Source organism: Fundulus heteroclitus, chromosome 13, assembly GCF_011125445.2.
Source record: "Fundulus heteroclitus isolate FHET01 chromosome 13, MU-UCD_Fhet_4.1, whole genome shotgun sequence".
Lineage (NCBI taxonomy): Eukaryota > Metazoa > Chordata > Actinopteri > Cyprinodontiformes > Fundulidae > Fundulus > Fundulus heteroclitus.
Genome location: NC_046373.1, coordinates 12603165 through 12618599, shown reverse-complemented (window position 1 = coordinate 12618599; position 15435 = coordinate 12603165). Strand labels below are relative to the sequence as shown.

The 15435-nt window shown below is 41.2% G+C and overlaps 1 protein-coding gene across 3 annotated transcripts in view; it reads left to right on the top strand.

Annotated features, from left to right (window-relative positions):
• pum1 (pumilio RNA-binding family member 1) overlaps positions 1-15435 on the top strand; it is a 68366-nt gene that overhangs the window by 34394 nt on the left and 18537 nt on the right. The gene's annotated exons all lie outside the window — the stretch shown is intronic.

Sequence of the window (15435 nt, the reverse complement as noted above, 5' to 3'; positions counted from 1 at the left end):
GGGGGAATTTTTGATTATGCTCACGCATAGATGTGTAAAACTTCACATTGCAATTCAGACAGGTGCAGACTGAACCGTGCAGTTCATTTTAAAGAGGCAGTTTTGGCGCATATTCCGATAGAAACGGGCTGCGGGGAGCCTAAGTGTGTTGTCGTGGGCGTGTTTACCCGCTGCAGGTAACCGCTGTGAAACAATCAGAAAGATTTCCCTGATTAATAACATCTTTATGGCGCTCATCTTTATTGTTACTATGTGCTGCTTTACCAGTTCTCTCTCTCTCGCTCGCTCGCTCGTCATCGGACAAAAATCAAACTGCTTCGTGTTTGTATTTGAAATTGTGCGTCAGACTCAGATTTAGAAGTGTTGTTACGACGTTTGAGCTGTAACTGCAACCGTTTTTTATATATATATATATATATATATATATATATATATATGGTAACTTTACTGAATTTGCAGCTTAAAAAGATTGGGTTTGACAAACAACACCAACTGTCCCCTCAATCCAGTGCACACAATACCACAACAGACCTCATCACGCTCTACAGTACATCAAGAAAACTAAATCAACTAAAACAAGTTCACGAGTGCACATGAAATGAAGTTAATCCATATTTGTGTGTCAGGGTGTCTAAGCATTCTCCAGAATTTGACATCTCAGCAGAGCCTGTAATAATTATAGAAAGTAACATTATAGTTGTTCTGCCTTTTGTTAAGACAGCAAGGAATTCATGTCGTGAATACATTACATAAATAAGATAATAATTCTTAGTCAGAGGAAATCCAAGGCAAAAACAGTTAGAAAAGTTTTGGGTTCATATTTAATCAGAGTGAGACATCACAACTTTGTTAGATCTCTGTGTGAATTACGTGAGATAGTGAGTGCTCTCACCTTAAAAAAAGATCTTTGACGTATTTTGCTCCGGTTAAAAGCTGCTTTTCAGCGATGAAGCTAGGGAAACTGCTAATGTTGAAGTTGAATTTGTTCTACACGCTTCTGCCTTGGAAAAATATTCGTCTTTTTACAAAAAGAATGTTTAAAGCCAGATTTGGGAACAAAGGTTATTCAGAGAATGCAAGAAAAGGAAGCTTTTGTGGGGAACTTTTGTCCTAGCTGTCTAGCTGCATATGGCCCCAGGACAGCACAATAGTTTTCTTGAAGTTTAATTTTGGAGAAGTAGAAACAAGTATTAATTTCAAAAGGTAGGTAAAAAAGGAAAAAAGTTTTTACAAAATCTTAAAATGTTGGATAGTCGTTATTTCCATCTTGCTGTGAAAATTGGTGAAATATTATCATTTTTAATGCTTAGATATAAAATCGCAAGGCCATTACTAAAATTGCCTTTTGTTGAAAATGTTTTTTGGCATGCCATACTTTATATTTATAGGTAGCCTAGATGTGCATAATAAAAGAGTGGAACTAAAACCTGGTCTAAAATTATTATGGAGCTTTAACTTGCTAAGAGTAATACTGTTAGATGATTATATCTTTAAAATGAGATAACTGTCTCAAAAAATGTGATAGTTTATTTGGTCTGAAGAGATGATGCAATTCAATGTTATTTATATAGCGACAATTCATGAAATATGTCATCTCAAGGCACTTTACAACGTCAAAATCAATCAGATTATACAGATTGGGTCAGATTATACACATTGGTCAAAAAATTCCTATATAAGGGAACCAGTTCATTGCATCAAAGTCTTGACAAGTAGCATTCTCTCTTGAAGAAGCGTAGAGCCACAGGGAGAGTCGTCTGCATTGTCCATGGCTTTGCAGCAATCCTACCTACTGAGCAAGCATGAAGCGACAGCAGGAAAAAAAACTCCCAATTAACGGGAAGGAAAAACCTCCAGCAGAACCGGGCTCAGTATGAACGGTCATCTGCCTCGACAGACTGGGGGTCACAGAAGACAGAGCAGAGACACAACAAGACAGACAAAAAAGCACAGAAGTTCTACATTAGATGGTAGTAGCGGGTGATCTGTCTTCCCTGGATGAAGCCAAAGCTAACAGAACGCCAGACCAGGTGTGCCTACTATGAAGAAAAAAGAAAAATCAAAAAGTTAAAAGCTGAAATTACAACAGTCATTCAAAATTGAAGAACAATAGACCCTGATGTCCTGCAGTAGCCTAAACCTATAGCAGCATAACTATAGAGGTAGCTCAGGGTAACATGAGCCACTCTAACTATAAGCTTTTTAAAAAAGGAAAGTCCCAAGGGCCAGCTTCTAGTGGAGAAGTTCAAGTATCTTGGGGTCTTGTTCACGAATGAGGGGAAGATGGAGCGGGAGATCGACAGGCGGATTGGTGCGGCGTCTGCTGTGAAGCGGGCGCTATACCGGTCCGTTGTGGTGAATCTGCACCAGATTTTTTGTGAGTCGTGGGGGAGCGCTGCCGAACACGTTCGTGTAAATCGCCCAGTGGACGGGCGGGCAAAATGCGTGAAAGCATCTGCGGTGGCGGGCGGCCGGCGGTGCGCAAATCCCAGCGGTGGCCAAGGCCGGAGCGGCGCTTTGCTGCGAGGGCCGCTCATCACCGCTTGCGGTTTTAATTATTATTATTTTTATTCTGCCCCCCTAAAGAGGGGCCTTTTTGGGGGCTTTATCATACTCAAAAACTCACCAAACTTGGCGTGTGCATGAAGACTGTTTAAAAATTTTGTATTTTAAGGTCCTCATAAAAATCAAAAGAAAAATGCCTCAACGGCGCCACCTAGCAATTTTCAAAGGACCCTTTGCTATTCACTTACTTCATCGTAGAGACATGAGATTTGGTACAGTGCTAGAGCTCACCAAGACGCTCAGAATTTACAATTAATGTCATAGTGCAAATATCACAGGAAGTCGGCCATTTTAGATTGAAGGTCTGATTTTGACCCCATTTTTGACGTTTACAGCATTGGTATTTGATCGAACTCCTCCTAGGAATTTTGAGCGAGCGGCTTGAAACTCGGTCAGTCTGATCATAAGGCATGGCCAATTAAAAGTTATCAAAATGGTGAGTTTTTGAGCATGCTGAAGGGGCGTTGGCAGGGGTCAAAGTTCACCTACTCGCCATGAAATACAAAACTGTTATATTTCATACACAAAAACTCACAGAGCCACCAAACTTTCAGTAGTTGATCACCACTAGGTCTTCTTTAATATCCAGTGGTCAAATGATGACATTGCTTAGGCCACGCCCCCTGACAACAGGAAGTGTCATGTTTTGTTGTAAGCGGTCGCTATGTTACCCCTCTGAGCTAATCAACATGAAACTGTGTCAAGAGACAGAAGACATATTGGTGTGTTGTGGATTCCAGCCCCAAGTGGATTCCATGGAGTAGGGCGGCGTGGTGGCGTGTGGAAGTCACATCAAACCATATATTTTTAATCTTTTGACAGCATTATTTGCTCAAACCTGTCCACCAGGTGGCAGCAAGAGACCACAAATAAACCACAAACCAAGTTGTCTTGTTCAGTAAGGCAAGGCAAGGCAAATTTATTTATATAGCACAATTCAGTACAAAGACAATGCAAAGTGCTTTACATGATTGAAATATAGCAAAATAAAACAGAATAAAAGCAAGTAGGAATAAAATGTAGATAGAAAAAAAGAACAAAAAAGTGGTGATTCAGTTAATTAGAACAGTTGAAGGCAATCCTAAACAAATGTGTTTTTAATCTTGATTTAAAGGAACTCAGGCTTTCCGCACCTTTACAATTTTCTGGAAGTTTGTTCCAGATCAGTGGAGCATAGGAACTAAATGCTGCTTCTCCTTGTTTAGTTCTGGTTCTAGGTATGCAGAGTAGGCTAGAGCCAGAAGACCTTAATGGTCTGGATGGTTGATACACGGATAACAGCATGGATTAGTTTTTCCAGATCCTGCTGAGACATTAGTCCTATAATCCTGGAAATGTTTTTCAGGTGATAGAAAGCTGACCTTGTAACTGTCTTTAGATGCTTTTGGAGGTTCAGGTCTGAGACCATTACTACTCCCAGATTTCGGGCCTCATCAGTGGTTCCTAGCTGAAGGGACTGAAGCTGTGTGCTAACCTTTGATCTCTCCTCTATTGGTCCAAAAATTATTACTTCTGTTTTGTTTTTATTCAACTGAAGAACATTTTGGCACATCCACGTATTGATTTCTTCTAGGCATTTACTCAGTGCTTGAACTGGTTCATAGTCACCTGGTGACATGGTGATGTAGAGCTGAGTGTCGTCTGCATAGTTATGGTAGTTGATGTTGTTATTTCTTATGATCTGAGCTAGAGGAGCATGTAGATATTGAATAGGAGGGGACCCAGGATGGACCCTTGGGGAACCCCACATGTGGTTTTTGTAATCTTCGATGTAAAGTTACATACTGATACAAAAAAGTCCCTGTCCTTTAAGTAGGATTTAAACCAGTGGAGAGATGTACCACAGAGGCCGACCCAGTTCTCCAGGCGCTCTAACAGAATGCAGTGATCAACAGTATCAAATGCTGCACTGATGTCCAACAGAACCAGCACGGTGGTTCTGTGGTCCAATAGAACCAGCACAGTGGTTCTTCCACAGTCTGTATTTATATGGATGTCATTAAACACCTTGATCAGGGCGGTCTCTGTACTGTGGTGAGCACGGAAGCCAGACTGGAAAACGTCAAAGCGGCTGGTCGTTGTTAAGAAGGTGTTTAATTGTTGAAACACAGCTTTTTCAATAATCTTACTGATAAAGGGGAGGTTTGAGATGGGTCTGTAGTTCTGGAGTAGTAGTTTGTCTAAATTGTTCTTTTTTAACAGTGGTTTGATAATTGCTGTTTTTAGGGACTGGGGGGAAAACACCTGACAGAAGGGACGTGTTTATTATCTGAGTCAAATCAGACGCTATGACAGGCAAAACTTTCTTAAGGAAAACTGTGGGTAGAGCATCAAGACAGCATGAGGAGGAACTTAGCTGCTGAATGATCTCCTCTAAGCTTTTGGAGTTTATTTGGCTGAATTGGGACATTTTGTCAGGATAAGATCCAGCTGAATACGGCTTTGGTTCTAGAGTTGGTGTGGATGTACAAACTGATCTTCTAATTATCAGTTTATTTATTTTTTAGACTAGTTCCATATGAGAGGTTGCAAGAAAACTTGTAACTTTACTGAATTTGCAGCTTAAGAAGATTGGGTTTGACAGACAACACCAACTGTCCCCTCAATCCAGTGCACACAATACCACAACAGACCTCATCACGCTCTACAGTACATCAAGAAAACTAAATCAACTAAAACAAGTTCACGAGTGCACATGAAATGAAGTTAATCCATATTTGTGTGTCAGGGTGTCTAAGCACTCTCCAGAATTTGACATCTCAGCAGAACCTGTAATAATTATAGAAAGTAACGTTATAGTTGTTCTGCCTTTTGTTAAGACAGCAAGGAATTCATGTCGTGAATACATTACATAAATAAGATATAAATTTATTATTAGTCAGAGGAAATCCATGCTAAAAACAGTTAGAAACGTTTTGGGTTCATATTTAATCAGAGTGAGACATCACAACTTTGTTAGATCTCTATGTGAATTACGTGAGATAGTGAGTGCTCTTACCTTAAAAAAAGATCTTTGACGTATTTTGCTCTGGTAAAAGCTGCTTTTCAGCGATGAAGCTAGGGAAACTGCTAATGTTGAAGTTGAATTTGTTCTACACGCTTCTGCCTTGGAAAATATTTGTCTTTTTACAAAAACAATGTTTAAAGCCAGATTTGTGGATAAAGGTTATTCAGAGAACGCAAGAAAAGGAAGCTTTGTGTGGGGAACTTTTGTCCCAGCTGTCTAGCTGCATATGGCCCCAGGACAGCACAATAGTTTTCTTGAAGTATAATTTTGGAGAAGTAGAAACAAGTATTAATTTCAAAAGGTAGGTAAAAAAGGAAAAAAAGTTTTTACAAAATCTTAAAATGTTGGATAGTCGTTATTTCCATCTTGCTGTGAAAATTGGTGAAATATTATAATTTTTGATGCTTAGATATAAAATTGCAAGGCAATTACTAAAATTGCCTTTTGTTGAAAATTGTTTTGGCATGCCATACTTTACATTTATAGGTAGCCTAGATGTGCATAATAAAAGAGTGGAACTAAAAGCTGGTCTAAAATTTTTATGGAGCTTTAACCTGCTAAGAGTAATAACAGATGATTATATCTTTAAAATGAGATAACTGTCTCATAAAATGTGATAGTTTACTTGGTCTAAAGAGATGATTCAATTCAATGTTATTTATATTGCGCCAAATCATGAAATATGTCATCTCAAGGCACTTTACAAAGTCAAAATCAATCAGATTATACAGATTGGGTCAGATTATACACATTGGTCAAAAAAATCCTATATAAGGGAACCAGTTTATTGCATCAAAGTCTTGACAAGTAGCATTCTCTCTTGAAGAAGCGTAGAGCCACAGGGAGAGTCGTCTGCATTGTCCATGGCTTTGCAGCAATCCTACCTACTGAGCAAGCATGAAGCAACAGCGGGAAAAAAACTCCCCATTAATGGGAAGGAAAACCTCCGGCAGAACCGGGCTCAGTATGAACGGTCATCTGCCTCGACCGACTGGGGTTACAGAAGACAGAACAGAGACACAACAAGACAGACAAAAAAGCACAGAATTTCTACATTAGATGGTAGTAGCGGATGATCTGTCTTCCCTGGATGATGCCACAGCTAACAGAACGCCAGACCAGGTGTACCTACTATGAAGAAAAAAGAAAAATCAAAAAGTTAAAAGATGAAATGACAACAGTCATTCAAAATTTAAGAACAATAGACCCTGATGTCCTGCAGTAGCCTAAACGTATAGCAGCATAACTATAGAGGTAGCTCAGGGTAACATGAGCCACTCTAACTATAAGCTTTTTAAAAAAGGAAAGTCCAAAGAGCCAGCTTCTGGTGGAGGAGTTCACGTATCTTGGGGTCTTGTTCACGAATGAGGGGAAGATGGAGCGGGAGATCGACAGGCGGATTGGTGCTACGCCAAAGAGAGCTGAGCCAAAAGGCGAAGCTCTCGATTTACCGGCCGATCTACGTTCCTACCCTCATCTATGGTCACGAGCTTTGGGTCGTGACCAAAAGAACGAGATCCCGGATACAAGCGGCTGAAATGAGTTTTCTCCGTAGTGTGTCTGGGCTCTCCCTTAGAGATAGGGTGAGGAGCTCAGTCATCCGGGGAGGACTCAGAGTAGAGCCGCTGCTCCTCCACGTCCAGAGGAGCCAGTTTAGGTGGCTCGGGCATCTGGTCAGGATGCCTCCTGGACGCCTCCCTGGTGAGGTGTTCTGGGCACGCCCCACCGGGAGGAGGCCCAGGGGAAGACCCAGGACACGCTGGAGGGACTATGTCTCTCGGCTGGCCTGGGAACGCCTTGGGATTCCTCCTGAGGAGCTGGCCCAAGTGGCTGGAGAGAGGGAGGTCTGGGCCTCCTTTATAAAGCTGCTACCGCCGCGATATTGCTAAAGTGTTCCTTTAGCAATAGTCCAATTGCTAAAGTGTTACGTTTACATTACTTTTGGGTGTGTATCCACCAATTTAGATGTTAAACTTTCATAAAAGCTGTCTTAATGCAAGAAACAAAACCCTTAAACACATGAAATAGCAAGTAACTTTAAAAAACTAAAATGGTTTTGTTAACTTTTCACATTAAGCTGGATTAACGGCTAGTAAGATACCTTTGATTAAATTGGTATACTAATGTTTAAACCAGGGGTGTCAAAGCTACGGCCCGCGGGCCGAACGATTTAGTCCGGTCCGGTGGCCAAATGCATTATCATTATTCAACAGCTGTATCTCCTCGCTGCATCGAGCGATCTGCACCAGATTTTTTGTGAGTCGGGGGGAGAGCTGCCGAACACGTTCGTGTGAATCGCCCAGTGGACGGGCGGGCAAAATGTGTGACAGCATCTGCGGTGGCGGGCGGCCGGCGGTGCGCAAATCCCAGCGGTGGCCAATAGGCCAGAGCGGCGCTTTGCTGCGAGGGCCGATCATCACCGCTTGTTATTATTATTATTTTTATTCTGCCCCCCTAAAGAGGGGCCTTTTTGGGGGCTTTATCATATTCAAAAACTCACCAAACTTTGCAGATGCATGGTGACTGTTTAAAAATTTTGTATTTTAAGGTCGTCACAAAAATCTAAAGAAAAATGCCTCAACGGCGCCACCTAGAAATTTTCAAAGGACCCTTTGCTATTCACTTACTTCATCGTAGATTAATGAAATTTTGTACAGTTGTAGATCTAAGCAAGACGCTCAGAATTTACAATTAACGTCATAGTGCAAATATCACAGGAAGTCGGCCATTTTAGATTGAAGGTCGTAATTTTACCTCATTTTTGACGTTTACAGCATTGGTATTTGATCGAACTCGTCCTAGGGATTTCGAGCGAGCGGCTTGAAACCCGGTCAGTCTGATCATAAGGCATGGCCAATTAAAAGTTATCAAAACAGTGAGTTTTTGAGCATGTTGAAGGGGCGTTAGCAGGGGTCAAAGTTCACCTACTCGCCACAAAACATAAAACTGTTATATCTCCTACACAGAAACACACAGAGGCACTAAACTTTCTGTAATTGATCATCATCGGGTCTTCTACAATATCCAATGGTCAAATGATGACATCACTTAGGCCACGCCCCCTGACAACAGGAAAAACTGTTATATCTCCTACACAGAAACACACAGAGGCACCAAACTTTCTGTGATTGATCATCATCGGGTCTTCTACAATATCCAATGGTCAAATGATGACATCACTTAGGCCACGCCCCCTGACAATGGGAAAAACTGCTATATCTCCTACACAGAAACACACAGAGGCACCAAACTTTCTGTGATTGATCATCATCGGGTCTTCTACAATATCCAATGGTCAAATGATGACATCACTTAGGCCACGCCCCCTGACAATAGGAAAAACTGTTATATCTCCTACACAGAAACACACAGAGGCACCAAACTTTCTGTGATTGATCATCATCGGGTCTTCTACAATATCCAATAGTCAAATGATGACATCACTTAGGCCACGCCCCCTGACAACAGGAAAAACTGTTATATGTCCTACACAGAAACACACAGAGGCACCAAACTTTCTGTGATTGATCATCATCGGGTCTTCTACAATATCCAATGGTCAAATGATGACATCACTTAGGCCACGCCCCCTGACAACAGGAAAAACTGCTACATCTCCTACACAGAAACACACAGAGGCACCAAACTTTCTGTGATTGATCATCATCGGGTCTTCTACAATATCCAATGGTCAAATGATGACATCACTTAGGCCACGCCCCCTGACAACAGGAAGTGTCATGTTTTATTGTTAGCAGTCGCTATGTTACCCCTCTGAGCTAATCAACATGAAACTGTGTCCACAGACAGAAGACATGTTGCTGTGTTGTTGATTCCAGGCCCAACTGGATTCCATGTAGCAGTGCGGCATGGTGGCGTGGCGAAGTCACCTGAAACGCCGCTGCCATATGTCCAGACTTCCATAGGATATTGACAAATTTAATAAAAACTAACTTAAAATTACCTTAAAAAGACAACATTTTTAAAAGTCAAAAGGCTTATTTAATGCTTTGAGAACATCTCTTCTATTCGGCTACAAAATCAACTGGATTCGATGGAGCAGGGCGGCGTGGTGGCGTGGCAAAGTCACCTGAAACACCACTGCCATATGTCCAGACTTCCATAGGATATTGATAAATTTAATAAAAAGTAACTTAAAATTACCTTAAAAGGACAACATTTTTAAAAGTCAAAAGGCTTATTTAATGCTTTGAGAACATCTCTTCTATTCGGCTACAAAACCAACCAAAACAGGATGATCTTTTAAGCTATAACACCATTTTTAAGATGTCAATACATAGATTTTAAGCTGGTGGGTCGCCACTGCCTCCGGTGGCCAAATGCATCGCTGCATCAACTGATCTGCACCAGTTTAATCTCGTCATGGCAAAATTATTTTTTCTCTTCATGTGTGGCCCTAATACTCCATCGTAAGAACACCGCTGTCGTTACCGCGGGTCCTGGGAAAAAAAAAAACGCTGCTCCTGGGGGGAATTTTTGATTATGCTCACGCATAGATGTGTAAAACTTCACATTGCAATTCAGACAGGCGCAGACTGCACCGTGCAGTTCATTTTAAAGAGGCAGTTTTGGCGCATATTCCGATAGAAACGGGCTGCGGGGAGCCTAAGTGTGTTGTCGTGGGCGTGTTTACCCGCTGCAGGTAACCGCTGTGAAACAATCAGAAAGATTTCCCTGATTAATAACATCTTTATGGCGTGCTAGACTTATTGTTACTATGTGCTGCTTTACCAGTTATCTCTCTCTCTCTCTCGCTCGCTCGCTCGTCATCGGACAAAAATCAAACTGCTTCGTGTTTTTATTTGAAATTGTGCGTCAGACTCAGATTTAGAAGTGTTGTTACGTTTGAGCTGTAACTGCAAACCGTTTTATATATATATATATATATATATATATATATATATATATATATATATATATATATATATATATATATATATATATATATATATATATATATATATATATATATATATATATATATGGTAACTTTACTGAATTTGCAGCTTAAGAAGATTGGGTTTGACAGACAACACCAACTGTCCCCTCAATCCAGTGCACACAATACCACAACAGACCTCATCACGCTCTACAGTACATCAAGAAAACTAAATCAACTAAAACAAGTTCACGAGCGCACATGAAATGAAGTTAATCCATATTTGTGTGTCAGGGTGTCTAAGCATTCTCCAGAATTTGACATCTCAGCAGAGCCTGTAATAATTATAGAAAGTAACATTATAGTTGTTCTGCCTTTTGTTAAGACAGCAAGGAATTCATGTCGTGAATACATTACATAAATAAGATAATAATTCTTAGTCAGAGGAAATCCAAGGCAAAAACAGTTAGAAAAGTTTTGGGTTCATATTTAATCAGAGTGAGACATCACAACTTTGTTAGATCTCTATGTGAATTACGTGAGATAGTGAGTGCTCTCACCTTAAAAAAAGATCTTTGACGTATTTTGCTCCGGTTAAAAGCTGCTTTTCAGCGATGAAGCTAGGGAAACTGCTAATGTTGAAGTTGAATTTGTTCTACACGCTTCTGCCTTGGAAAAATATTCGTCTTTTTACAAAAAGAATGTTTAAAGCCAGATTTGGGAACAAAGGTTATTCAGAGAATGCAAGAAAAGGAAGCTTTTGTGGGGAACTTTTGTCCTAGCTGTCTAGCTGCATATGGCCCCAGGACAGCACAATAGTTTTCTTGAAGTTTAATTTTGGAGAAGTAGAAACAAGTATTAATTTCAAAAGGTAGGTAAAAAAGGAAAAAAGTTTTTACAAAATCTTAAAATGTTGGATAGTCGTTATTTCCATCTTGCTGTGAAAATTGGTGAAATATTATCATTTTTAATGCTTAGATATAAAATCGCAAGGCCATTACTAAAATTGCCTTTTGTTGAAAATGTTTTTTGGCATGCCATACTTTATATTTATAGGTAGCCTAGATGTGCATAATAAAAGAGTGGAACTAAAACCTGGTCTAAAATTATTATGGAGCTTTAACTTGCTAAGAGTAATACTGTTAGATGATTATATCTTTAAAATGAGATAACTGTCTCAAAAAATGTGATAGTTTATTTGGTCTGAAGAGATGATGCAATTCAATGTTATTTATATAGCGCCAATTCATGAAATATATCATCTCAAGGCACTTTACAAAGTCAAAATCAATCAGATTATACAGATTGGGTCAGATTATACACATTGGTCAAAAAAATTCCTATATAAGGGAACCAGTTCATTGCATCAAAGTCTTGACAAGTAGCATTCTCTCTTGAAGAAGCGTAGAGCCACAGGGAGAGTCGTCTGCATTGTCCATGGCTTTGCAGCAATCCTACCTACTGAGCAAGCATGAAGCAACAGCGGGGAAAAAACTCCCCATTAACGGGAAGGAAAAACCTCCAGCAGAACCGGGCTCAGTATGAACGGTCATCTGCCTCGACAGACTGGGGGTTACAGAAGACAGAGCAGAGACACAACAAGAGAGACAAAAAAGCACAGAAGTTCTACATTAGATGGTAGTAGCGGGTCTTCCCTGGATGATGCCAGAGCTAACAGAACGCCAGACCAGGTGTACCTACTATGAAGAAAAAAAAAATCAAAAAGTTAAAAGCTGAAATGACAACAGTCATTCAAAATTGAAGAACAATAGATCCTGATGTCCTGCAGTAGCCTAAACCTATAGCAGCATAATTATAGAGGTAGCTCAGGGTAACATGAGCCACTCTAACTATAAGCTTTTTAAAAAAGGAAAGTCCCAAGGGCCAGCTTCTAGTGGAGAAGTTCAAGTATCTTGGGGTCTTGTTCACGAATGAGGGGAAGATGGAGCGGGAGATCGACAGGCGGATTGGTGCGGCGTCTGCTGTGAAGCGGGCGCTATACCGGTCCGTTGTGGTGAATCTGCACCAGATTTTTTGTGAGTCGTGGGGGAGCGCTGCCGAACACGTTCGTGTAAATCGCCCAGTGGACGGGCGGGCAAAATGCGTGACAGCATTTGCGGTGGCGGGCGGCCGGCGGTGCGCAAATCCCAGCGGTGGCCAAGGCCGGAGCGGCGCTTTGCTGCGAGGGCCGCTCATCACCGCTTGCGGTTTTAATTATTATTATTCTGCCCCCCTAAAGAGGGGCCTTTTTGGGGGCCTTACCATTTTCAAAAACTCACCAAACTTGGCGGATGCAAGAAGACTGTTTAAAAATTTTGGATTTTAAGGTCGTCACAAAAATCAAAAGAAAAATGCCTCAACGGCGCCACCTAGAAATTTTCAAAGGACCCTTTGCTATTCACTTACTTCATCGTAGAGTAATGAAATTTTGTACAGTTGTAGATCTAAGCAAGATGCTCAGAATTTACAATTAACGTCATAGTGCAAATATCACAGGAAGTCGGCCATTTTAGATTGAAAGTCGTAATTTGACCTCATTTTTGACGTTTACAGCATTGGTATTTGATCGAACTCCTCCTAGGGATTTCGAGCGAGCGGCTTGAAACTCGGTCAGTCTGATCATAAGGCATGGCCAATTAAAAGTTATCAAAACGGTGAGTTTTTGAGCATGTTGAAGGGGCGTTAGCAGGGGTCAAAGTTCACCTACTCGCCACAAAACATAAAACTATTATATCTCCTACACAGAAACACACAGAGGCACCAAACTTTCTGTGATTGATCATCATCGCGTCTTCTACAATATCCAATGGTCAAATGATGACATCACTTAGGCCACGCCCCCTGACAACAGGAAAAACTGTTATATCTCCTACACAGAAACACACAGAGGCACCAAACTTTCTGTGATTGATCATCATCGGGTCTTCTACAATATCCAATGGTCAAATGATGACATCACTTAGGCCACGCCCCCTGACAACAGGAAAAACTGCCATATCTCCTACACAGAAACACACAAAGGCACCAAACTTTCTGTGATTGATCATCATCGGGTCTTCTACAATATCCAATGGTCAAATGATGACATCACTTAGGCCACGCCCCCTGACAACAGGAAAAACTGCCATATCTCCTACACAGAAACACACAAAGGCACCAAACTTTCTGTGATTGATCATCATCAGGTCTTCTACAATATCCAATGGTCAAATGATGACATCACTTAGGCCACGCCCCCTGACAACAGGAAAAACTGCCATATCTCCTACACAGAAACACACAAAGGCACCAAACTTTCTGTGATTGATCATCATCAGGTCTTCTACAATATCCAATGGTCAAATGATGACATCACTTAGGCCACGCCCCCTGACAACAGGAAAAACTACCATATCTCCTACACAGAAACACACAAAGGCACCAAACTTTCTGTGATTGATCATCATCAGGTCTTCTACAATATCCAATGGTCAAATGATGACATCACTTAGGCCACGCCCCCTGACAACAGGAAAAACTGTTATATCTCCTACACAGAAACACACAGAGGCACCAAACTTTCTGTGATTGATCATCATCGGGTCTTCTACAATATCCAATGGTCAAATGATGACATCACTTAGGCCACGCCCCCTGACAACAGGAAAAACTGCTATATCTCCTACACAGAAAGACACAGAGGCACCAAACTTTCTGATTGATCATCATCGGGTCTTCTACAATATCCAATTGTCAAATGATGACATCACTTAGACCACGCCCCCTGACAACAGGAAGTGTCATGTTTTATTGTTAGCAGTCGCTATGTTACCCTTCTGAGCTAATCAACATGAACGAGATCCTGGCGGGCGGCCGGCGGTGCGCAAATCCCAGCGGTGGCCAAGGCCGGAGCGGCGCTTGGCTGCGAGGGCCGCTCGATGCCGCTTGTTATTATTATTTTTATTCTGCCCCCCTAAAGAGGGGCCTTTTTGGGGGCTTTATCATATTCAAAAACTCACCAAACTTTGCAGATGCATGGTGACTGTTTAAAAATTTTGTATTTTAAGGTCGTCACAAAAATCTAAAGAAAAATGCCTCAACGGCGCCACCTAGAAATTTTCAAAGGACCCTTTGCTATTCACTTACTTCATCGTAGATTAATGAAATTTTGTACAGTTGTAGATCTAAGCAAGACGCTCAGAATTTACAATAAACGTCATAGTGCAAATATCACAGGAAGTCGGCCATTTTAGATTGAAGGTCGTAATTTTACCTCATTTTTGACGTTTACAGCATTGGTATTTGATCGAACTCGTCCTAGGGATTTCGAGCGAGCGGCTTGAAACTCGGTCAGTCTGATCATAAGGCATGGCCAATTAAAAGTTATCAAAACGGTGAGTTTTTGAGCATGTTGAAGGGGCGTTAGCAGGGGTCAAAGTTCACCTACTCGCCACAAAACAGAAAACTGTTATATCTCCTACACAGAAACACACAGAGGCACCAAACTTTCTGTGATTGATCATCATCGGGTCTTCTACAATATCCAATGGTCAAATGATGACATCACTTAGGCCACGCCCCCTGACAATAGGAAAAACTGTTATATCTCCTACACAGAAACACACAGAGGCACCAAACTTTCTGTGATTGATCATCATCGGGTCTTCTACAATATCCAATAGTCAAATGATGACATCACTTAGGCCACGCCCCCTGACAACAGGAAAAACTGCTATATCTCCTACACAGAAACACACAGAGGCACCAAACTTTCTGTGATTGATCATCATCGGGTCTTCTACAGTATCCAATGGTCAAATGATGACATCACTTAGGCCACGCCCCCTGACAACAGGAAAAACTGTTTTATCTCCTACACAGAAACACACAGAGGCACCAAACTTTCTGTGATTGATCATCATCGGGTCTTCTACAATATCCAATAGTCAAATGATGACATCACTTAGGCCACGCCCCCTGACAA